Source organism: Medicago sativa, chromosome 6, assembly GCF_051527215.1.
Source record: "Medicago sativa cultivar Bolivia chromosome 6, Bolivia_mono, whole genome shotgun sequence".
Lineage (NCBI taxonomy): Eukaryota > Viridiplantae > Streptophyta > Magnoliopsida > Fabales > Fabaceae > Medicago > Medicago sativa.
In genome coordinates, this window is record NC_140754.1 from 64481447 (window position 1) to 64507238 (window position 25792).

A 25792-nucleotide genomic window follows, 5' to 3' on the forward strand; every position below is an offset into this window, starting at 1 on the left:
TTGACGCGGGTTTCCTCATGACAGCTGAATATCCTGAGTGGATTGCCAACATTGTACCAGTACCAAAGAAAGATGGGAAAGTTCGAATGTGTGTCGATTACAGAGATCTGAACAAAGCCAGTCCAAAAGATAACTTCCCATTACCTCATATTGATGTGCTTGTTGACAGTACTGCTCAATCCAAAGTGTTCTCCTTTATGGATGGTTTCTCTGGTTATAATCAGATACGAATGTCTCCTGAAGATAGAGAAAAGACGTCCTTCATCACTCCGTGGGGAACGTTCTGCTATAAAGTGATGCCGTTCGGCTTGATAAATGCTGGTGCTACCTATCAAAGAGGTATGACCACTCTGTTTCATGATATGATTCACAAAGAGATTGAAGTATATGTTGATGACATGATTGTGAAATCAAGTGATGAAGAGCAGCATGTTGTGTATTTGAAAAAGATGTTCGAAAGACTGAGAAAGTACAAGCTGCGGTTGAATCCTAACAAGTGCACATTCGGTGTACGATCTGCAAAGTTGCTAGGCTTCATTGTCAGTCAGAGAGGCATTGAAGTTGATCCTGACAAAGTCCGAGCCATCAGAGAGATGCCGGCCCCTCAAACTGAAAAACAAGTCAGAGGTTTCCTCGGACGTCTGAACTATATTTCAAGATTCATATCCCACGTGACTACCACCTGTGGTCCGATTTTCAAATTGCTCAGAAAGAACCAGCCTGTTGTATGGAATGATGAATGTCAGGAAGCTTTTGATAGCATTAAAGAATACCTGTTAGAGCCACCTATCCTTGTCCCGCCAGTGGAAGGAAGGCCTTTGATTATGTATCTGTCAGTGTTAGATGATTCAGTGGGTTGTGTTCTCGGTCAACAAGATGAGACTGGTAAGAAAGAGCATGCTATCTACTATCTGAGCAAGAAGTTCACCGACTGTGAGACTCGGTATACGATGCTTGAAAAGACTTGTTGTGCTTTAGCCTGGGCTGCCAAACGCCTGCGTCATTATATGGTGAATCATACAACTTGGTTGATATCCCGAATGGATCCAATCAAGTATATCTTTGAAAAGCCTGCTGTTACTGGAAAGATCGCATGTTGGCAAATGTTGTTGTCTGAATATGACATTGTGTACAAAGCTCAGAAAGCAATCAAAGGAAGTGTCCTTGCTGAGCATCTTGCTTGTCAACCTATTGATGATTACCAGCCAATTAAGTTTGATTTCCCTGATGAAGAGATTATGTATCTGAAAGCAAAAGACTGTGAAGAACCCCTGATCAATGAAGGGCCGGATCCCAATAGCAAATGGGGATTGGTGTTTGACGGTGCTGTTAATGCTTACGGTAAAGGAATTGGAGCCATCATTGTAACTCCGCAGGGGCACCACATTCCTTTCACTGCTCGAATAACTTTTGAATGCACAAACAACATAGCTGAATATGAAGCATGCATCTTGGGCATTGAAGAAGCCCTTGACCTGAGAATCAAACACCTTGACATCTATGGAGATTCTGCACTTGTTATCAATCAGATAAAGGGTGAATGGGAGACTCATCATGAGAAGCTGATCCCTTACCGTGACTATGCAAGACGTCTGTTGACGTACTTTACCAAGGTTGAATTGCATCATATCCCTCGGGATGAAAATCAGATGGCTGACGCTCTTGCTACTTTGTCTTCCATGTTTCGTGTTAATCATTGGAATGATGTGCCCGTAATTAAGGTACAACGTCTCGATAGACCAGCTCATGTGTTTACCATTGAAAATATACCAGATCAAGCTGATAAAAATGTGAATGATAAGAAGTCTTGGTATTACAACATCAAGCAATTCTTGCAGAATCGTGAATATCCACCTGGTGCTTCCAACAGGGATAAAAAGACTTTGAGACGATGGGCTAGCAAATTCCTTCTGGACGGAGAAATCCTATACAAGAGGAATTATGACATGGTCTTGTTGAGATGTGTTGACAAGCAAGAAGCTGAGAAATTGATGCATGATGTACATGACGGTACCTTCGGGACCCATGCTTCGGGTCACGCTATGTCAAGGAAACTGTTAAGAGCCGGCTATTACTGGATAACCATGGAGCGTGACTGTCACAAACATGCTAAGAGATGTCACAAATGTCAAATTTATGCTGACAAGATTCATGTGCCTCCACACGCTCTCAATGTTATCTCTTCCCCATGGCCTTTCTCTATGTGGGGCATTGACATGATCGGAAGAATTGAACCAAAAGCTTCCAATGGACATCGTTTCATTCTAGTGGCAATTGACTATTTCACCAAGTGGGTTGAAGCTGCTTCCCATGCAAATGTGACCAAGCAAGTGGTTGTCAAGTTTATCAAGAATAACATCATCTGTCGATATGGTGTTCCCAACAAAATCATCACTGACAATGGCTCCAATCTGAACAATAGCATGATGCAAGCTTTATGTGAAGAATTCAAGATTGCACATCACAACTCTTCTCCTTATAGACCTCAGATGAATGGTGCAGTTGAGGCCGCTAACAAGAACATCAAGAAGATTGTTCAGAAGATGGTCACTACCTATAAGGACTGGCATGAAATGCTACCTTTTGCCTTGCATGGTTACCGTACTACAGTGCGCAGTTCAACCGGGGCAACTCCTTTCTCTCTTGTGTATGGCATGGAAGCAGTTCTCCCCCTGGAAGTGGAGATTCCATCTCTTCGAGTGATCATGGAAGCAAAATTAACTGAGGCTGAATGGTGTCAAAGTCGGTATGATCAATTGAATCTGATTGAAGAGAAACGTATGGATGCTATGGCTCATGGACAGTTGTACCAAGTGCGAATGAAGAATGCTTTTGACAAGAAAGTTCGACCTCGAGAATTCAAGGAAGGCGAACTTGTATTGAAAAGAAGAATAAACCAGCAACCCGACCCAAGGGGCAAGTGGACACCTAACTATGAAGGTCCTTATGTTGTCAAGAAGGCTTTCTCTGGTGGTGCTTTGATTCTTACACACATGGATGGTGTTGAACTCCCAAATCCTGTTAATGCCGATATAGTCAAGAAATACTTTGTCTAAAAAGAAAAGAACAGCGTGGTAGGTCGAAAACCCGAAAGGGCGGCCTAGGCAAGAATGCGCTTCCCGGTGGATCGAAAACCCGAAAGGGCGATCCAGGCAAAAGTTAGGGACAAAAAAAATGAATATGAAAAAGCTCGCTGAGATTGTACGCAACTCAGGCAAAAATGAGCGCCTCGATGAGCCGAAAACCCGAAAGGGCGGTTCATGCAAAAATGAGGTTGATAAAAGAGAAGTAACTATATCTGGCAAATCACCATCACCCCTTGGGGCATTTGCAACTGTCAATGATCGTCTTCATCAGAGGCTTCTGTACTTGTGAATTCAAAATTTCTATGAAATGTAGCGGTCATCGTGTTCAATGTATCACCCACCAATAAAATTACCATTTTCCAAGCTTTGTAAATCCGTGAAGTCATGCCCTTGGCTGATTTTCACTCTCCTACATCAAATTGAGCCTTTCTATTGTTTGAAACTCTATTTTTCTTTCCACTTTCAATGTTATATACAAAACATTTTCTTTCTATTTTGATAATATTAATGTCTGAAACAAACATTTTTTGAAAATTAAAAAAAACCTTTTCCTGTCTATTTTGAAAAAGTAAACCTGAGCAACAGGGTACATTTCAATGAAACATGCATGAATGAATGAGTGTTAATGTCTATTTCAATACATGTTACAAGCAGGTTACTCCCCAGGATGATCTGTGGTCAATGGCAAGAATGAAAAAACAGAATGAAAATGAAAAATTGAAAAAAATGAAAATGAAAAGCACGCTAAGCTGAAAACCCGAAAGGGCGGCTTAGGCAAAAATGAGCACCCCGCTGATTGACAACCTATGAAGGCAATTCAGGCAAAAATGGGGCAATGAAAAGAATCTATTCCCCGGTGAATCGAAAACCCGAAAGGGCGGTTCAGGCAAAAGTGGGGTTTGAAAATGAAAAAATGAAAGAATAAAATATTGAAAAGCATTGACCACAGATGCGAACACCCAATGTTTACCCAGCACTGACACGCCTAGCAACGGCGACCTGTATCCAAGAGCCTTCCAAGGCTATCCCCTCTACAAGTTTTATTGCCCTCAGCCATGGTTTTGATACGTCTCTCAACGACGGTCTCTCCAAAGAGGTTTTCCCCCTATGAATATGTTTCTGCACGAGCCACTACGTGCCCAATCTTCCAATGTTTTGTCTATCTCTGTGAAACTTCCTTGTCAAACTGCCAATCAATCATGCATTTCAAGCATTCATACATGCATAATCATGCATTTTATGTGCTCATACATCCAATAATCTTGCTATACCATACATACATGTTGCATATCCACATCTCCACTGTCAAATTCAATTTCAATCTCCAATTTCAAACCAATCACATTTCCAATTCCAATGTCAAATTCAATCCAATTTCAACTGTCAAATTCGATGCAATCTCAACTTTCCAATCTCAATTCCAAACCATGTCAACTGTCAAATTCGATGCAATCTCAACTCTCAATTTCCAATCATGTCAACTGTCAAATTCGAAGCAATTTCCAATCTCCGATTTCAATTCCAATTTCAATGTCAATCTCCAATGACAACCTCTAATGTCAATCTCCAATTTCAATTCCAATTTCAATGTCAATCTCCAATGACAATCTCTAATGTCAATCTCCAATTTCAATTTCAATATCAATGTCAATGTCAATGTCAATTTCAATTTCCAAGCCAATTTCAATGTCAATGTCAATGTCAATATCCAATGTCAATGTTAATGTCAATTGTCAATTTTTCCAACATCCAATGTCAATGTCAATTTCAACTTTCAATTCAATTCCAATCCAATCTCGATGTCAATTGCAATTCTCCAATCCAATGTCTATGTCTCTGTTCAATCTCAATTTTCAATCTCTCTCTCAATGTCAACTTTCAATTCAAATCAATGTCAATTTACTCTCAATTTGCTTTTGGGCCAACAAAAATGGTCATGCCTATTCTCAAATCAAGTCAACGACAACTTACCCTCAATTGGTATCTTGCTAAACTAGACTCTCAATTTGTATCTTGTTACGGGTCAAGTGCCAGGTTCAATCCAAAAAGAACCACTTGTACCTGCTTATACCCATGCTTCCGGACAAACGACAAGTTCGATCTAAAAAGAACAGTTTGTACCCAGCTCATGCCTTGTTACCAGTCAGACGGCAAGTTCAATCTGAAGAACAGTTTGTACCCAGCTTACGCTTTGTTATTGGTCAAACGACAAGTTCGATCTAAGAGAACAGTCTGCACCTTCCCACATGACGTGGTAATAATCCAACAAGCAAGTTCGATCCAAAGAAACAGCTTGTATCAACCCTTTTTATCTATGTCTCCAGCCAAACGGCCAGTTCAATCCAAAGAACAGTTTGTGTCTGCCTATCTGTTTGTATCTTCAGCTAAGTGTCAAGTTCGATCCAAAGAACAGCTCGTATCTACCTATATGTCTATGTTTCCGGTCAAGTGCCAAGTTCAACCCCAAGAACAGCTTGCACCTGTCTCTTGTTTTGTATTCCTTGGTCAAGTGGCTAGTTCGACCCAAAGAACAACTTGTACCCTATTTTCTACTCCCTGGTTTGTCTACCCTGTCAATGTCCACCGGAATCCCCAGTGACATGGCAGGTTCCATAGACTCCAGTCGTTTGTCTTGCATTCATAATCAAGTATTGCATGGCATTCATAACTTTGAAAATCTGAAAGCGTATTTTTACGTCCAAAAATAGTGCAAATGTTAATATTTAAGTATCTTCGTCCCGTCAACTCTAAGACTTCGTCTCTTGACTCTCCGGACAAAGAAACTTAAATAGGGGCAGCTGTTATACCCTAATTTTGGACCTAAAAATACTAATCAATTTTTCTTTTCTTGCATTTTAAGTCATTTGATATGTCTCTGATCAATGGCATCTTTCTCTGCATTTTATTTCAATGTTATTTGCAAAATTTACATGCAAGGGTATTTTAGTCGTTTCCTATGACAAGTGTCTCTCAGTCTTTCAAAATTTTGTTTGAAGTCCTTTTAAATAGTTTGAATAAGTCTTCATTTCATTCTATGTCAAAATCCATTTTAAAAAATTGCCTTTGAGGTCATTTTGAGTCAGTTTTGCCCCTAGGGGCATTTTAGTCCTTTCAAGTGTCAAAACTCTGTTTAAACTCTTAAAATTGTCTCTGAGTCTTTCAAGTTGGTTTAAATAAGCTGTTGTTTCATTCCTCTGTTGAAAATCCATTTTAAAGTTTGCATCTGAGTCATTTTCAGTCGTTTTAGCCCTAGGGGCATTTTAGTCATTTCACACGAAATTTCGGCAGAGAGGTACTTTAAAGTACCTCATTTAGGCCATTTGTTCGTTTTAGTCCGTTTTTTTGTTTTTTATCGGTTTCACTTTACGTTTAGTCAAAATTACCAATTTTATGCCAATTTTATTATTCTTTTTTCTTTTGTTTCATTTTTGGTCCTTTTATTTTTTTAATATTGCATTTTAGTCCTTTTTGTCCAAGTCATCAGGTCTGTACACATGTCAGTTTCTCATTTGTCCATTTGTCCAAGAGTTTGTTACAAAGTTGTGCCACATGTCATTTTTTTATTCGTCCAGATTGCACAAGTCATCACTTATAAAAAGCCAACTCATCACAGAGACCCACACACACAGTGCCACATCACAACAGCATCAAAAACAGAAATTCCATTCCTCTCTCCACCACAGAAAGATCAAAACGCAGAATAGCTCAAGAACATGATGAACAAACTCATCATCTTCAAACCCTAACCGTTTCTCAACAACACAATCCACACAAATTCGCTTAGAATTCCTCATCCACTACACCATTCAACAACAAATTTCACCAAAAAACGAATCAAACAGTCTCAAATTCGCAATCAATTGCAACAGAATCCAACGATTTCAACAAGTTTGAAGCAGGTTCTCAGAGATTTCTTACGAAATCGTCATCATCGAATCCATAAGCTCTGCAATTCAAGCGCAATTTCGCCATTAGATTAACGAATTACACGATCACAGAGCAGTTTGGGAGAGAAGGAGAAGGAACAAAGAAGATTCGAATCAGAGAAAGAGAGGAGGAAGTTCATTGATTCAGTTCAACAAATCATTCACCAGAAGCTCAAAGGAAGTATTCACGAAGATCCTCGTCACATCATCGCTTGAATCTCCAGGTAAATTCTCAAAAACCTTCTCGTTTTGGTTTCGAATCATCATCGAAGGTTCATAAGCATGTATAAACGGTGAATCAAAGCGGAATTTCCAAAAGATTCGAAAAGATTTGAAACCGAAACCCTAGAAATGCAGTCTGTGAAGATCCACCGTTTATTTCGCAAATTCAAGTGCATAATCGTAATCAGTGAGGAAAATAGTATAGATTAGGGTTTCAGTTCAAAGTGTTTCGAAAATCTTTAAAAATCTGAAGAACCGTAGGATTCGAACCTAGATCTACTCCGATCTAAACCTTCCCTGCGAAAAATAGTTTCGAAACCGTAAAGAGGAGGAGAAGACGAGTTCAAGGATGTAAAAAGCTTTGAAAAACTCCACCGGTACGGCGGCGCCACCGGCGGACCACCGTACCGGCATGTTTGAACTCGCCGGAAGAAGATCGGAGAAGAAGGCTCATTGTTGCAGAGCTTCTCTCTCTAACTTATGTTAGAGAGAGAAATGTATGTGTATTGTGTCTCTCTCTTTCTGCAAACCGCTTATATACCCTGCCTTTGATCCCACGCGCGCGCGTGTTGTGTTCGTTCTGTGCTCCTTCATGTTTAGACCGTTAGATCCGTCTTGTTATGAGTTGTATGGTCCTGATGCATGCCTGATTTGATCCCCTTTGTCTTGTGCGTCTTCAGCCCTTGGATCTTGGTCAAGATTGGACCTGGATCAATCTAAAGGCTGTAGAGCCAATGGATGATCCAGGATCCATCAAGGACCATGGGCCTGGGTCTCTGTTGCTGAATTTCGCTTTCTTGCTAATTTATTGCTATTTTACACACTGTTTCCACTTTTTACACCTCCTGCATGATAAAAATTTCTTCAAGAAATTCCAAATAATTTTCCACATTTTTTTTGATAATTTTCTTGGTGCTTCATAACCTTGTTTCACAATAAAACTTGATAAAAAAATATGTGTGACTTTTTCACCATTCTTGATTAAAACTAGCAATTTCCTTATATTTTTTAGCTTAAAAAACCTTTAAAAAATTCCAAAAAAATTCATGTAGGCTTCTTGATATTTTTGTAGCATTTTGTGATGATTTTCATATGTTAAAATTGGTTAAAAAATAAGGTGTTAATTTTCTTGCTATTTTTGTCATATTTTGTGCTAAAAATGAATGAAACTTTGCTTGATTTCAATCCTATTGCTTGATGAACACTTGTGACCTATGCCACTTGATTTGAGGGAGTTTTAACTACTGTTTGTGTTGATATTAATGCATGAGTATGAATCTTGATTAGTTACTTAGCTTACAAGTTAATTGTGTAGTTAAATAATGTAGATATGCTTAAAATTTGTTCTAAAATGCCAAGTAACTCATGTTGCCTTAATTTCCATTCCAAGACTTGTTTCTAAACCTTTAAAAATGCATTGGAATGTGAGAATTATAGGTCATATGGTTCTTGCATTCTATGAACAAATTTTAGCCATGTTTGCACTCATTTTCTATCCTTTATGTTCTAGTGTTTCTCTTGCTTTATTTCCTTTGATATTGTCATGTGCTACTAACTCTTTTCATTTCATGTTTCATCATTTCATAAGCATCTCCATTTCATCCCATATTCATCTCTATTTCTTTCTTGCAATTGAATTTGTATCAAAATTAGAATGTAAACACTTAGGAGTTTTGTAATATTTTTCCTTTGTGCACTTTTAATTTTCTTGGCAAAGAGGCCATAGAATGTATCTAGGGTATGATGTAAAGGACAATGGACTCTAATGATGTACACCGACACAAGCACCGACACATGCACACACATCACTTTAGGTATATAGCTAGAATATGCATGTTTAGATGTATGTCTAGGATTGTATGCTTAGATGTATGCCTAGGATTTATACTTAGAAAAAATCATTTTCCAAAAAATATGAACAAACTTCACCCAAATCTTTTTCACAATAAACTTTGGGGTCAAAACCCCATTGATTTTTCTTTTCATTTTCTTAATCAAATTTCAACAAACTTTAATCATACTTTGACTTGTTTTTGCAAATGACTAATTCAACCTCACAATTTCCCAATCTCATGCCCTTGAGGCCTCTTTCTATTCTTCAAACTCCAATTTTCAAACTTAAAATCAACCAACAAAAACAAAAAACATTTTTTGAGAGAGAACTACGGTGGATTTGATCCCTTAAACGGGTACGTAGGCAAGGAACAAAATTCCTTCAATTCAATTAAAATAAAAATCCAAAAACATTCTTCTCCCTCCAATTCTTCAGTTAGAATACCTTTAGGTTTAATAAACACTTTCAAATAGCATTTAAAAATAAAGCGCGCGCGTAGAAATTAAAGACGGTTCCTATAGGATACTATAGTCGTTATGGGTGCCTAACACCTTCCCGTAGCGGAAACAACTCCCGGACCTCGATTCTCAAGGGTTTTGCTTACTTTTTCCCTTCCCAAGAAAAAATAAGACATCACCGGTTAAAAGGGTTCAAACGTAATCAATGTTTGACACCCGAAAACCAAGATAAAACAGCTGGCGACTTCACTGGGGAGATTCGAGAGTTACGCCTAGTCTTTATTTCCACGCTTGCGCTCTTTTTACTTGTTTCTTTTACTCGCTTTCCTATGTGAATAAATGTTTAAATTCTTGCAAACGTGTGGGGTGAGAATATCAAAAGTCCTGCACCCGGGCTGAGTGAACTTAGGATTTAGGAGGGATATAATCGATAATTCATTCCGGGGGTTGCCTCGTGTTTTGGATTATGCGATCAATCCCACATAGCTGAGGCATTTTGGGGGTGATGTTGTCGGCGCTTGTTGTTGCGTTTAGGCACTTTACTTCTAATTGTTCTATGACGCTATGAACCGTAGATAACCAAACCCATCCATGGCCATTTTCTAGGACGTAGTGCGGAGGCTAAACCGAGTGTTGTCTCGAGTTTTAGTCGTCACGCGATACTACACTCAAGTTAGACCTTCCGCGGATAATCATGGAGCGAGTGTTGTCTCGTGACACCATGATATACGTCGGAGAGGTTGCAACTTGGGAACCTTTTTAGAACCCGGTTACTATTATCCTAAAGCCCTAGATTCACCGGACACCGTGTCCACCCAGGACTCCTTGACTTTGAACTTCAAACCCACCATGTTTTCTCCGAACTTGAACATAATCATGCATTCATGCATACATGCATACATGCATAAACTTTTTCCATGCATTGTTATCGAAGGGCTTAGACAAGTTGAATTTGTAAACATTGTAGGGATGAAGATGACTAAGTCCTACAAGTTCAAGGAAGTGGATTTGGCTAGTTTGAGAGATTTGGCACTCAAGATTGAGGATCCGACTGGTTTCCGACGTCGTTATGGGGCTTTACTTCCTATTCTCCATACTAATGTGGATGAGAAGCTTGTGCACACTCTAGTGCAATTCTATGATCGGGACTATCGGTGCTTTACTTTTCCGGACTTTCAGCTGGTGCCTACTCTAGAGGCTTATTCTTCCTTGATGGATCTGTCTATTGCTAAGGGGATACCTTTCTCAGGACTTGAGCCTCCTCTTACTCCATTGGTTATTGCTAAGGATCTCTATCTCAAGATCACCGATGTCTCCAAGAATCTCATCACTAAGGCACGCATCCGAGGGTTCACTTCAGAGTATCTTCTTGGGAAAGCCAACCTCAAGACCACTTGTCAGGACACTCTCGAGGCTATTCTTGCACTTCTCATCTATGGGCTTATTCTCTTTCCGAATCTTGATGGCTTCGTGGACATGAATGCTATTATGATCTTCCACTCCAAGAATCCGGTTCCTACTTTGCTAGCTGACACTTACCATGCTATTCATGATCGTTCTGGCAAGGGTCGTGGATACATTCTTTGTTGTGTGCCTCTCCTCTATAGGTGGTTTATTTCGCACCTTCCGGAGTCTTTCCATGACAATCCGGAGAATTGGTCTATTTCACAGAGGATTATGGCTCTCACTCCTAATGAAGTGGTTTGGCTCACTCCCGCTTCTAGGGTTAAGGAAATTATCTTTGGTGGTGGTAAGTTTCTTAATGTACCTCTTCTTGGTACCCGGGGTGGAATTAACTATAACCCGGAGCATGCTTTGCGACAATTTTGTTTCCCGATGAAAGATAAGCCCATCAATCTTGCTACAGCTCCTTACTTCTTTCACTACTCCAATGCTCCCACAGGCATAAGAGAGGATTTCATAGGAGCTTGGTCCAAGCTTCGGAAGAAAGAGGTAAAGCATATGGGTGTGAGGTCAGGTATCGCTCATGAGGCCTATACACAGTGGGTGATAAACCAAGCTGAGGAGATTGGTATGCCTTACCCCTCCATGAGATATGTGTCTGCAACTGTCCCTACCATGCCTTTGCCTCTACTCCCACCTACCCAGGAGATGTACCAGGAGCATCTAGCTATGGAGAGTCGGGAGAAGCATCAGTGGAGGGCTAGATACTATGAGGCTGAGAACTTGATCATGACTTTGGATGGAAAGGATGAGCAACAGACTCATGAGGTCTTGACACTGAAGAAAGAGTTAGCTAAGGCTAAGAGAGAGATTGAGGAGAAAGATAGATTGCTCATGAGAGACTCCAAGAGGGCTAGGGGTGCCCGTGACTTCTACGCACGATACTGCAGCTATGAGTCCGACTCTGAGGACGACGCTTCCACTTCCTATGCTTGAGGATTTCCATTTCCTGTTGTTATTTCCATTTGTTTATGTTGAAATTGCCTTGTAAAACTATATGTTGGTTGTTTGTTTCCCGTTTATGTTAATTGTTGTTTAGTAATGTTTACGAGTTTATAATTTGTCTAAAACCCTTCGATAACACAAAAAGAGTCTTTTTTGCATATGCATTAACACATTTCATGCATCATATGCATTCATTGGTCACAAAAAACTTCTTTCGTGCTCATTGCCTCCTGGTTTTGTCCGCCGCAGTCTGAAAAGTGGCTCGTGTTCGCAAAGTCTACCAACCAGATAGAATTCATCAGACAAGATTTCACAAGAGAAGGATGATGGCTAATTTTGAAGAGGAAAATGCTCAGCTCCGTGCCGAATTGGCTGCTATGAAAGAAGACTTGGCTAAGGCTCATGACGCTATGTCCGCTATGATGGCTTCACAAGAACAGCCAGCCACTTCTATTCTAGTCACTGCTGAGGTGATTCCCTCTATCCCACTATCTACTGTGGCTACTGATACTCGTTTTGTTATGCCCAACGGCCGTCCCTATGGCCTCTCAGCTTACTATTCTCCTAATACTGCTGCTGGTGTCTCTGGTTTTGCTGGTCAAGGACAGATTCCTGTGTCTACTGCTATGCCTCAAGTAACCACTGTTGTTACCGACCCTATTGTGCACACTGTGCAACAGGTGATTGATGTTGACACTCCACGTGGACAAGATCCCGCAATGGAAGCTATGAAGAGACAGTTAAGGGAGTTGGCTGGAGAACTCCGTGAGGTCAAGGCTAGCCGAGGAAACAATGGTGCTCCTGCTAAAGCTCGTGATCTATGTTTGGTATCCCGATTTGAGGTTCCTAAGAAATTCAAAGAGCCAGAATTTGACAAGTACAATGGGACTTCTTGCCCACACAACCATGTTATCCGGTATGTCCGAAAGATGGCTAATTACGCAGACAATGATGCACTAATGATCCATTGCTTCCAGAGTAGTCTGACAGATGATGCAGCAGATTGGTACACTAGTCTGAGCAAAGATAACATCCATACTTTTGAGGAACTCGCTGCTGCTTTTGAAGGTCAATATGAGTTCAACACCCGTCTGAGGCCAAACAGGGATTCTCTTAAAGCCCTATCTCAGAAATCAGATGAAACCTTTCGAGAATATGCTCAGAGATGGAGAGGAGCAGCTGCCCGTGTGTCCCCTCGACTTGATGAGGAGGAGTTAACACAGACATTACTGAAGACTCTGAGGAAGGAATATAAGGAAAGAATGATAATCTCTGCTCCAAACAACTTCTCTGATATGGTTACAATGGGAACCCGTCTAGAGGAGGCTGTCCGAGATGGTATTATTGTCCTTGAGAAGGGAGAATCTTCAAACAGTGCACCAAAGAAGTACGGTAACGGTCATCACAAGAGGAAAGAATCTGACGTAGGAATGGTGTCTGGTAACCCATCTGCAGCTGCTACACAATTACCTCTGCCTTATCACTACATGCAATACTCTCAACACCCTTTCTTCCCACCATTTTATCAGCAATATCCTCTACCACCGGGTCAACCACCAATGCCCGTCAATGCTATCCCTCAGCAAACACAACAACAGCCTCCTGCTCAACAGCAACGGCAGCAACAACAGGGTCCCCGACCCAAACCTTCTTTTCCAACAATACCAATGCGGTATGATGAGCTGCTCCCAACTCTATTGGCTAAGGGACACTGTGTTACTAGACCAGGCAAGCCTCCGCCTAATCCATTGCCTCCCAGGTTCCGTTAGGACCTAACATGTGAATTCCATCAGGGTGCTCAAGGCCATGATGTTGAAGGTTGCTTTGCTCTAAAATATATTGTGAAAGACCTGATAGAAAAAGGACGGTTAACTTTTGAGAATAGTGTTCCGCATGTCCTTGACAATCCACTTCCTAACCATGCTGCGGTTAACATGATCGAGGCCTTCGAAGGAATCCCTGTTCCTCAGGAAGAGCCCATATTGGATGTCCGCAATGTCGTCACTCCCTTGGTGCCATTACATGTCAAGCTCTGCCAAGCTTCATTGTTCAATCACGATCATGCTTCCTGTTCAGAATGTCTAAAAAATCCTATGGGCTGTCGTGTGGTGCAAAATGATATCCAGAGCCTGATGGATGACAAACACTTGATTGCCAGTGATGTGTGTATGATTGTGCCAGGCTTGACTGTTAAGGGTGCAGAACCCCGGAGGGCTGGTACTAGCATGGCTTCACTAAAGGACGCCCAGAAGGCTGTTCAAGCAGGGCAAGCTGCTGGCTGGGGCAAAGTGATTCAGATTCTGGAAAACAAGCGCAAAGAAGGCATTGGGTTCTCCCCAACATCGGGTGTTTCAACAGGAACTTTCTACAGTGCTGGGTTCATCAATGCTATTGCTGAAGATGCTACTGACAGTAGTCACGTGCCTACATTTGTTGTACCAGGAGGCACCGTGAGAAATTGGGAGGCCATTGATGTTCCTTTAGTCATGCATGCTTCCATGTAATGTGTCTTGTTGCTCATGTTTTTTGTTTTCAAAATAACAATCCTTTCGCTCTGCCCAAGGCGAAAGTGATATCATTGTAAGGGCATGTTTGTTTCGGCATTGCCGTTATCAATAAAAATTGTCGTCTTTCTCACGACTCTTTGTTTTTTTACTTTTTAGTGCCTTTTTCTTGGAAATAATGGTAATGCCAGAAAAAACCAAAACATCTGTATTTTCTTATTAATTTCAAAAATCTGCATAAAAACATTTTTTCTAAAATCATCCCAATCATATTATGCAGATTGAACCACAATAAACCCGTTGAACACAATGACCCTATGGTTCCTCCAAATTTTGAATTCCCTGTATATGAAGCTGAAGAGGAGGATGATGATTATGAAGAGATACCGTATGAGATCACTCGACTGCTTGAGCAAGAAAGAAGAGCCATTCAGCCTCACCAGGAAGAAATTGAGTTCATCAACCTGGGTACTGAAGAGAACAAGCGAGAGATCAAGATCGGTGCTGCACTTGAGCCAGAAGTGAAAAAGAAGATCACTCAGCTTCTCCATGATTATCCAGATATCTTTGCATGGTCCTATGAAGATATGCCGGGTCTAGATCCCGAGATCGTGGAACATCGGATACCGACAAGACCTGAATGTCCTCCTGTCAAACAGAAATTGAGAAGGTCTCGTCCAGACATGGCCCTTAAGATCAAGGCTGAGGTGAAGAAGCAGATTGACGCGGGTTTCCTCATGACAGCTGAATATCCTGAGTGGATTGCCAACATTGTACCAGTACCAAAGAAAGATGGGAAAGTTCGAATGTGTGTCGATTACAGAGATCTGAACAAAGCCAGTCCAAAAGATAACTTCCCATTACCTCATATTGATGTGCTTGTTGACAGTACTGCTCAATCCAAAGTGTTCTCCTTTATGGATGGTTTCTCTGGTTATAATCAGATACGAATGTCTCCTGAAGATAGAGAAAAGACGTCCTTCATCACTCCGTGGGGAACGTTCTGCTATAAAGTGATGCCGTTCGGCTTGATAAATGCTGGTGCTACCTATCAAAGAGGTATGACCACTCTGTTTCATGATATGATTCACAAAGAGATTGAAGTATATGTTGATGACATGATTGTGAAATCAAGTGATGAAGAGCAGCATGTTGTGTATTTGAAAAAGATGTTCGAAAGACTGAGAAAGTACAAGCTGCGGTTGAATCCTAACAAGTGCACATTCGGTGTACGATCTGGAAAGTTGCTAGGCTTCATTGTCAGTCAGAGAGGCATTGAAGTTGATCCTGACAAAGTCCGAGCCATCAGAGAGATGCCGGCCCCTCAAACTGAAAAACAAGTCAGAGGTTTCCTCGGACGTCTGAACTATATTTCAAGATTCATATCCCACATGACTACCACCTGTGGTCCGATTTTCAAATTGCTCAGAAAGAACCAGCCTGTTGTATGGAATGATGAATGTCAGGAAGCTTTTGATAGCATTAAAGAATACCTGTTAGAGCCACCTATCCTTGTCCCGCCAGTGGAAGGAAGGCCTTTGATTATGTATCTGTCAGTGTTAGATGATTCAGTGGGTTGTGTTCTCGGTCAACAAGATGAGACTGGTAAGAAAGAGCATGCTATCTACTATCTGAGCAAGAAGTTCACCGACTGTGAGACTCGGTATACGATGCTTGAAAAGACTTGTTGTGCTTTAGCCTGGGCTGCCAAACGCCTGCGTCATTATATGGTGAATCATACAACTTGGTTGATATCCCGAATGGATCCAATCAAGTATATCTTTGAAAAGCCTGCTGTTACTGGAAAGATCGCATGTTGGCAAATGTTGTTGTCTGAATATGACATTGTGTACAAAGCTCAGAAAGCAATCAAAGGAAGTGTCCTTGCTGAGCATCTTGCTTGTCAACCTCTTGATGATTACCAGCCAATTAAGTTTGATTTCCCTGATGAAGAGATTATGTATCTGAAAGCAAAAGACTGTGAAGAACCCCTGATCAATGAAGGGCCGGATCCCAATAGCAAATGGGGATTGGTGTTTGACGGTGCTGTTAATGCTTACGGTAAAGGAATTGGAGCCATCATTGTAACTCCGCAGGGGCACCACATTCCTTTCACTGCTCGAATAACTTTTGAATGCACAAACAACATAGCTGAATATGAAGCATGCATCTTGGGCATTGAAGAAGCCCTTGACCTGAGAATCAAACACCTTGACATCTATGGAGATTCTGCACTTGTTATCAATCAGATAAAGGGTGAATGGGAGACTCATCATGAGAAGCTGATCCCTTACCGTGACTATGCAAGACGTCTGTTGACGTACTTTACCAAGGTTGAATTGCATCATATCCCTCGGGATGAAAATCAGATGGCTGACGCTCTTGCTACTTTGTCTTCCATGTTTCGTGTTAATCATTGGAATGATGTGCCCGTAATTAAGGTACAACGTCTCGATAGACCAGCTCATGTGTTTACCATTGAAAATATACCAGATCAAGCTGATAAAAATGTGAATGATAAGAAGTCTTGGTTTTACAACATCAAGCAATTCTTGCAGAATCGTGAATATCCACCTGGTGCTTCCAACAGGGATAAAAAGACTTTGAGACGATGGGCTAGCAAATTCCTTCTGGACGGAGAAATCCTATACAAGAGGAATTATGACATGGTCTTGTTGAGATGTGTTGACAAGCAAGAAGCTGAGAAATTGATGCATGATGTACATGACGGTACCTTCGGGACCCATGCTTCGGGTCACGCTATGTCAAGGAAACTGTTAAGAGCCGGCTATTACTGGATAACCATGGAGCGTGACTGTCACAAACATGCTAAGAGATGTCACAATTGTCAAATTTATGCTGACAAGATTCATGTGCCTCCACACGCTCTCAATGTTATCTCTTCCCCATGGCCTTTCTCTATGTGGGGCATTGACATGATCGGAAGAATTGAACCAAAAGCTTCCAATGGACATCGTTTCATTCTAGTGGCAATTGACTATTTCACCAAGTGGGTTGAAGCTGCTTCCCATGCAAATGTGACCAAGCAAGTGGTTGTCAAGTTTATCAAGAATAACATCATCTGTCGATATGGTGTTCCCAACAAAATCATCACTGACAATGGCTCCAATCTGAACAATAGCATGATGCAAGCTTTATGTGAAGAATTCAAGATTGCACATCACAACTCTTCTCCTTATAGACCTCAGATGAATGGTGCAGTTGAGGCCGCTAACAAGAACATCAAGAAGATTGTTCAGAAGATGGTCACTACCTATAAGGACTGGCATGAAATGCTACCTTTTGCCTTGCATGGTTACCGTACTACAGTGCGCAGTTCAACCGGGGCAACTCCTTTCTCTCTTGTGTATGGCATGGAAGCAGTTCTCCCCCTGGAAGTGGAGATTCCATCTCTTCGAGTGATCATGGAAGCAAAATTAACTGAGGCTGAATGGTGTCAAAGTCGGTATGATCAATTGAATCTGATTGAAGAGAAACGTATGGATGCTATGGCTCATGGACAGTTGTACCAAGTGCGAATGAAGAATGCTTTTGACAAGAAAGTCCGACCTCGAGAATTCAAGGAAGGCGAACTTGTATTGAAAAGAAGAATAAACCAGCAACCCGACCCAAGGGGCAAGTGGACACCTAACTATGAAGGTCCTTATGTTGTCAAGAAGGCTTTCTCTGGTGGTGCTTTGATTCTTACACACATGGATGGTGTTGAACTCCCAAATCCTGTTAATGCCGATATAGTCAAGAAATACTTTGTCTAAAAAGAAAAGAACAGCGTGGTAGGTCGAAAACCCGAAAGGGCGGCCTAGGCAAGAATGCGCTTCCCGGTGGATCGAAAACCCGAAAGGGCGATCCAGGCAAAAGTTAGGGACAAAAAAAATGAATATGAAAAAGCTCGCTGAGATTGTACGCAACTCAGGCAAAAATGAGCGCCTCGATGAGCCGAAAACCCGAAAGGGCGGTTCATGCAAAAATGAGGTTGATAAAAGACAAGTAACTATATCTGGCAAATCACCATCACCCCTTGGGGCATCTGCAACTGTCAATGATCGTCTTCATCAGAGGCTTCTGTACTTGTGAATTCAAAATTTCTATGAAATGTAGCGGTCATCGTGTTCAATGTATCACCCACCAATAAAATTACCATTTTCCAAGCTTTGTAAATCCGTGAAGTCATGCCCTTGGCTGATTTTCACTCTCCTACATCAAATTGAGCCTTTCTATTGTTTGAAACTCTATTTTTCTTTCCACTTTCAATGCTATATACAAAACATTTTCTTTCTATTTTGATAATGTTAATGTCTGAAACAAACATTTTTTGAAAATTAAAAAAAACCTTTTCCTGTCTATTTTGAAAAAGTAAACCTGAGCAACAGGGTACATTTCAATGAAACATGCATGAATGAATGAGTGTCAATGTCTATTTCAATACATGTTACAAGCAGGTTACTCCCCATGATGATCTGTGGTCAATGGCAAGAATGAAAAAACAGAATGAAAATGAAAAATTGAAAAAAATGAAAATGAAAAGCTCGCTAAGCTGAAAACCCGAAAGGGCGGCTTAGGCAAAAATGAGCACCCCGCTGATTGACAACCTATGAAGGCAATTCAGGCAAAAATGGGGCAATGAAAAGAATCTATTCCCCGGTGAATCGAAAACCCGAAAGGGCGGTTCAGGCAAAAGTGGGGTTTGAAAATGAAAAAATGAAAGAATAAAATATTGAAAAGCATTGACCACAGATGCGAACACCCAATGTTTACCCAGCACTGACACGCCTAGCAACGGCGACCTGTATCCAAGAGCCTTCCAAGGCTATCCCCTCTACAAGTTTTATTGCCCTCAGCCATGGTTTTGATACGTCTCTCAACGACGGTCTCTCCAAAGAGGTTTTCCCCCTATGAATATGTTTCTGCACGAGCCACTACGTGCCCAATCTTCCAATGTTTTGTCTATCTCTATGAAACTTCCTTGTCAAACTGCCAATCAATCATGCATTTCAAGCATTCATACATGCATAATCATGCATTTTATGTGCTCATACATCCAATAATCTTGCTATACCATACATACATGTTGCATATCCACATCTCCACTGTCAAATTCAATTTCAATCTCCAATTTCAAACCAATCACATTTCCAATTCCAATGTCAAATTCAATCCAATTTCAACTGTCAAATTCGATGCAATCTCAACTTTCCAATCTCAATTCCAAACCATGTCAACTGTCAAATTCGATGCAATCTCAACTCTCAATTTCCAATCATGTCAACTGTCAAATTCGAAGCAATTTCCAATCTCCGATTTCAATTCCAATTTCAATGTCAATCTCCAATGACAACCTCTAATGTCAATCTCCAATTTCAATTCCAATTTCAATGTCAATCTCCAATGACAATCTCTAATGTCAATCTCCAATTTCAATTTCAATATCAATGTCAATGTCAATGTCAATTTCAATTTCCAAGCCAATTTCAATGTCAATGTCAATGTCAATATCCAATGTCGATGTTAATGTCAATTGTCAATTTTTCCAACATCCAATGTCAATGTCAATTTCAACTTTCAATTCAATTCCAATCCAATCTCGATGTCAATTGCAATTCTCCAATCCAATGTCTATGTCTCTGTTCAATCTCAATTTTCAATCTCTCTCTCAATGTCAACTTTCAATTCAAATCAATGTCAATTTACTCTCAATTTGCTTTTGGGCCAACAAAAATGGTCATGCCTATTCTCAAATCAAGTCAACGACAACTTACCCTCAATTGGTATCTTGCTAAACTAGACTCTCAATTTGTATCTTGTTACGGGTCAAGTGCCAGGTTCAATCCAAAAAGAACCACTTGTACCTGCTTATACCCATGCTTCCGGACAAACGACAAGTTCGATCTAAAAAGAACAGTTTGTACCCAGCTCATGCCTTGTTACCAGTCAGACGGCAAGTTCAATCTGAAGAACAGTTTGTACCCAGCTTACGCTTTGTTATTGGTCAAACGACAAGTTCGATCTAAGAGAACAGTCTGCACCTTCCCACATGACGTGGTAATAATCCAACAAGCAAGTTCGATCTAAAGAAACAGCTTGTATCAACCCTTTTTATCTATGTCTCCAGCCAAACGGCCAGTTCAATCCAAAGAACAGTTTGTGTCTGCCTATCTGTTTGTATCTTCAGCTAAGTGTCAAGTTCGATCCAAAGAACAGCTCGTATCTACCTATATGTCTATGTTTCCGGTCAAGTGCCAAGTTCAACCCCAAGAACAGCTTGCACCTGTCTCTTGTTTTGTATTCCTTGGTCAAGTGGCTAGTTCGACCCAAAGAACAACTTGTACCCTATTTTCTACTCCCTGGTTTGTCTACCCTGTCAATGTCCACCGGAATCCCCAGTGACATGGCAGGTTCCATAGACTCCAGTCGTTTGTCTTGCATTCATAATCAAGTATTGCATGGCATTCATAACTTTGAAAATCTGAAAGCGTATTTTTACGTCCAAAAACAGTGCAAATGTTAATATTTAAGTATCTTCGTCCCGTCAACTCTAAGACTTCGTCTCTTGACTCTCCGGACAAAGAAACTTAAATAGGGGCAGCTGTTATACCCTAATTTTGGACCTAAAAATACTAATCAATTTTTCTTTTCTTGCATTTTAAGTCATTTGATATGTCTCTGATCAATGGCATCTTTCTCTGCATTTTATTTCAATGTTATTTGCAAAATTTACATGCAAGGGTATTTTAGTCGTTTCCTATGACAAGTGTCTCTCAGTCTTTCAAAATTTTGTTTGAAGTCCTTTTAAATAGTTTGAATAAGTCTTCATTTCATTCTATGTCAAAATCCATTTTAAAAAATTGCCTTTGAGGTCATTTTGAGTCAGTTTTGCCCCTAGGGGCATTTTAGTCCTTTCAAGTGTCAAAACTCTGTTTAAACTCTTAAAATTGTCTCTGAGTCTTTCAAGTTGGTTTAAATAAGCTGTTGTTTCATTCCTCTGTTGAAAATCCATTTTAAAGTTTGCATCTGAGTCATTTTCAATCGTTTTAGCCCTAGGGGCATTTTAGTCATTTCACACGAAATTTCGGCAGAGAGGTACTTTAAAGTACCTCATTTAGGCCATTTGTTCGTTTTAGTCCGTTTTTTTGTTTTTTATCGGTTTCACTTTACGTTTAGTCAAAATTACCAATTTTATGCCAATTTTATTATTCTTTTTTCTTTTGTTTCATTTTTGGTCCTTTTATTTTTTTAATATTGCATTTTAGTCCTTTTTGTCCAAGTCATCAGGTCTGTACACATGTCAGTTTCTCATTTGTCCATTTGTCCAAGAGTTTGTTACAAAGTTGTGCCACATGTCATTTTTTTATTCGTCCAGATTGCACAAGTCATCACTTATAAAAAGCCAACTCATCACAGAGACCCACACACACTGTGCCACATCACAACAGCATCAAAAACAGAAATTCCATTCCTCTCTCCACCACAGAAAGATCAAAACGCAGAATAGCTCAAGAACATGATGAACAAACTCATCATCTTCAAACCCTAACCGTTTCTCAACAACACAATCCACACAAATTCGCTTAGAATTCCTCATCCACTACACCATTCAACAACAAATTTCACCAAAAAACGAATCAAACAGTCTCAAATTCGCAATCAATTGCAACAAAATCCAACGATTTCAACAAGTTTGAAGCAGGTTCTCAGAGATTTCTTACGAAATCGTCATCATCGAATCCATAAGCTCTGCAATTCAAGCGCAATTTCGCCATTAGATTAACGAATTACACGATCACAGAGCAGTTTGGGAGAGAAGGAGAAGGAACAAAGAAGATTCGAATCAGAGAAAGAGAGGAGGAAGTTCATTGATTCAGTTCAACAAATCATTCACCAGAAGCTCAAAGGAAGTATTCACGAAGATCCTCGTCACATCATCGCTTGAATCTCCAGGTAAATTCTCAAAAACCTTCTCGTTTTGGTTTCGAATCATCATCGAAGGTTCATAAGCATGTATAAACGGTGAATCAAAGCGGAATTTCCAAAAGATTCGAAAAGATTTGAAACCGAAACCCTAGAAATGCAGTCTGTGAAGATCCACCGTTTATTTCGCAAATTCAAGTGCATAATCGTAATCAGTGAGGAAAATAGTATAGATTAGGGTTTCAGTTCAAAGTGTTTCGAAAATCTTTAAAAATCTGAAGAACCGTAGGATTCGAACCTAGATCTACTCCAATCTAAACCTTCCCTGCGAAAAATAGTTTCGAAACCGTAAAGAGGAGGAGAAGACGAGTTCAAGGATGTAAAAAGCTTTGAAAAACTCCACCGGTACGGCGGCGCCACCGGCGGACCACCGTACCGGCATGTTTGAACTCGTCGGAAGAAGATCGGAGAAGAAGGCTCATTGTTGCAGAGCTTCTCTCTCTAACTTATGTTAGAGAGAGAAATGTATGTGTATTGTGTCTCTCTCTTTCTGCAAACCGCTTATATACCCTGCCTTTGATCCCACGCGCGCGCGTGTTGTGTTCTTTCTGTGCTCCTTCATGTTTAGACCGTTAGATCCGTCTTGTTATGAGTTGTATGGTCTTGATGCGTGCCTGATTTGACCCCCTTTGTCTTGTGCGTCTTCAGCCCTTGGATCTTGGTCAAGATTGGACCTGGATCAATCTAAAGGCTGTAGAGCCAATGGATGATCCAGGATCCATCAAGGACCATGGGCCTGGGTCTCTGTTGCTGAATTTCGCTTTCTTGCTAATTTATTGCTATTTTACACACTGTTTCCACTTTTTACACCTCCTGCATGATAAAAATTTCTTCAAGAAATTCCAAATAATTTTCCACATTTTTTTTTGATAATTTTCTTGGTGCTTCATAACCTTGTTTCACAATAAAACTTGATAAAAAAATATGTGTGACTTTTTCACCATTCTTGATTAAAACTAGCAATTTCCTTATATTTTTTAGCTTAAAAAACCTTTAAAAAATTCCAAAAAAATTCATGTAGGCTTCTTGATATTTTTGTAGCATTTTGTGATGATTTTCATATGTTAAAATTGGTTAAAAAATAAGGTGTTAATTTTCTTGCTATTTTTGTCATATTTTGTGCTAAAAATGAATGAAACTTTGCTTGATTTCAATCCTATTGCTTGATGAACACTTGTGACCTATGCCACTTGATTTGAGGGAGTTTTAACTACTGTTTGTGTTGATATTAATGCATGAGTATGAATCTTGATTAGTTACTTAGCTTACAAGTTAATTGTGTAGTTAAATAATGTAGATATGCTTAAAATTTGTTCTAAAATGCCAAGTAACTCATGTTGCCTTAATTTCCATTCCAAGACTTGTTTCTAAACCTTTAAAAATGCATTGGAATGTGAGAATTATAGGTCATATGGTTCTTGCATTCTATGAACAAATTTTAGCCATGTTTGCACTCATTTTCTATCCTTTATGTTCTAGTGTTTCTCTTGCTTTATTTCCTTTGATATTGTCATGTGCTACTAACTCTTTTCATTTCATGTTTCATCATTTCATAAGCATCTCCATTTCATCCCATATTCATCTCTATTTCTTTCTTGCAATTGAATTTGTATCAAAATTAGAATGTAAACACTTAGGAGTTTTGTAATATTTTTCCTTTGTGCACTTTTAATTTTCTTGGCAAAGAGGCCATAGAATGTATCTAGGGTATGATGTAAAGGACAATGGACTCTAATGATGTACACCGACACAAGCACCGACACATGCACACACATCACTTTAGGTATATAGCTAGAATATGCATGTTTAGATGTATGTCTAGGATTGTATGCTTAGATGTATGCCTAGGATTTATACTTAGAAAAAATCATTTTCCAAAAAATATGAACAAACTTCACCCAAATCTTTTTCACAATAAACTTTGGGGTCAAAACCCCATTGATTTTTCTTTTCATTTTCTTAATCAAATTTCAACAAACTTTAATCATACTTTGACTTGTTTTTGCAAATGACTAATTCAACCTCACAATTTCCCAATCTCATGCCCTTGAGGCCTCTTTCTATTCTTCAAACTCCAATTTTCAAACTTAAAATCAACCAACAAAAACAAAAAACATTTTTTGAGAGAGAACTCCGGTGGATTTGATCCCTTAAACGGGTACGTAGGCAAGGAACAAAATTCCTTCAATTCAATTAAAATAAAAATCCAAAAACATTCTTCTCCCTCCAATTCTTCACTTAGAATACCTTTAGGTTTAATAAACACTTTCAAATAGCATTTAAAAATAAAGCGCGCGCGTAGAAATTAAAGACGGTTCCTATAGGATACTATAGTCGTTATGGGTGCCTAACACCTTCCCGTAGCGGAAACAACTCCCGGACCTCGATTCTCAAGGGTTTTGCTTACTTTTTCCCTTCCCAAGAAAAAATAAGACATCACCGGTTAAAAGGGTTCAAACGTAATCAATGTTTGACACCCGAAAACCAAGATAAAACAGAGATTAATATACATATACATATACACTGATTTCAACCTACAATAGAACAAACACATTTTCACAAACACTTGGCATGCATACTTTGAACAAAAATTGGAGGAAATTCACTTTGCAGCTAAAAACTCAAGAGAATCGTAGGTTGTAGATAAAAACACATCAATTTCAAAATTAGTTTCAATTTCAACGATAAAACACATCAATTCAAAATTAGGAACAAAAATCAACAATCTATACATTATTATGGCACAAATGATATACAAAATCAATTCAACTAAAAATCAATTCAGTAAGCGATAATAACCTGAGCAAGATGTGAGTACGAAGTCGATGATGGAAACACAATGCGGAGAACGGATTCAGCAAACAACGTTGAAGGAATTGACGAGAACGATGAAGGAATTAGATGCGACGAATTGATCTAATCAGATGCGATGAACAATAAAGGAAATTGTAGCTTCAAGGAGTGGCGAGAAACGAGCTTCAACAAGTTGAGAAGGTTTGGATCTAATCGCCGATCAAAGTTTGGTCACACTTCAAAAATAGTTTGACGTTGAATTTGGACTTAAATCATGTTCACTATATAAGGAGAGAAAAAAAAAATAAGATACCCAAAATATTTCATGAAAAACTAAAAAAATTAAAAATTTACTAAATCCTTAGGTAAATCCGCAGGAAGAGTGGTCTGAAATCTTCCGCAGGTAAAGCCGCATCAAAAGTTATAGTTACCTGCGGATATTATTGCGGTTACCAAATCCGCAGGAAACGTTGTCAGTGTAACGAAATTCTCAGGTAAATCCTCAGGTATTCCTGCGGATTATTTAGCGCAGGAAAATCCGTAGGAAATTCGACAGTTTCTAGTAGTGTATGGA

At 39.7% G+C, this 25792-nt stretch overlaps 1 long non-coding RNA gene across 1 annotated transcript in view; it reads right to left on the reverse strand.

The window, feature by feature from the left end:
* LOC146916293 (uncharacterized) overlaps positions 1-25501 on the reverse strand; it is a 48673-nt gene extending 23172 nt beyond the window's left edge. The window contains exon 1 of the long non-coding RNA XR_015014970.1: positions 25225-25501. This is a non-coding gene — a long non-coding RNA (uncharacterized LOC146916293). The remainder of the gene's footprint in view (positions 1-25224) is intronic.
* Positions 25502-25792: the final 291 nt, after the last annotated feature.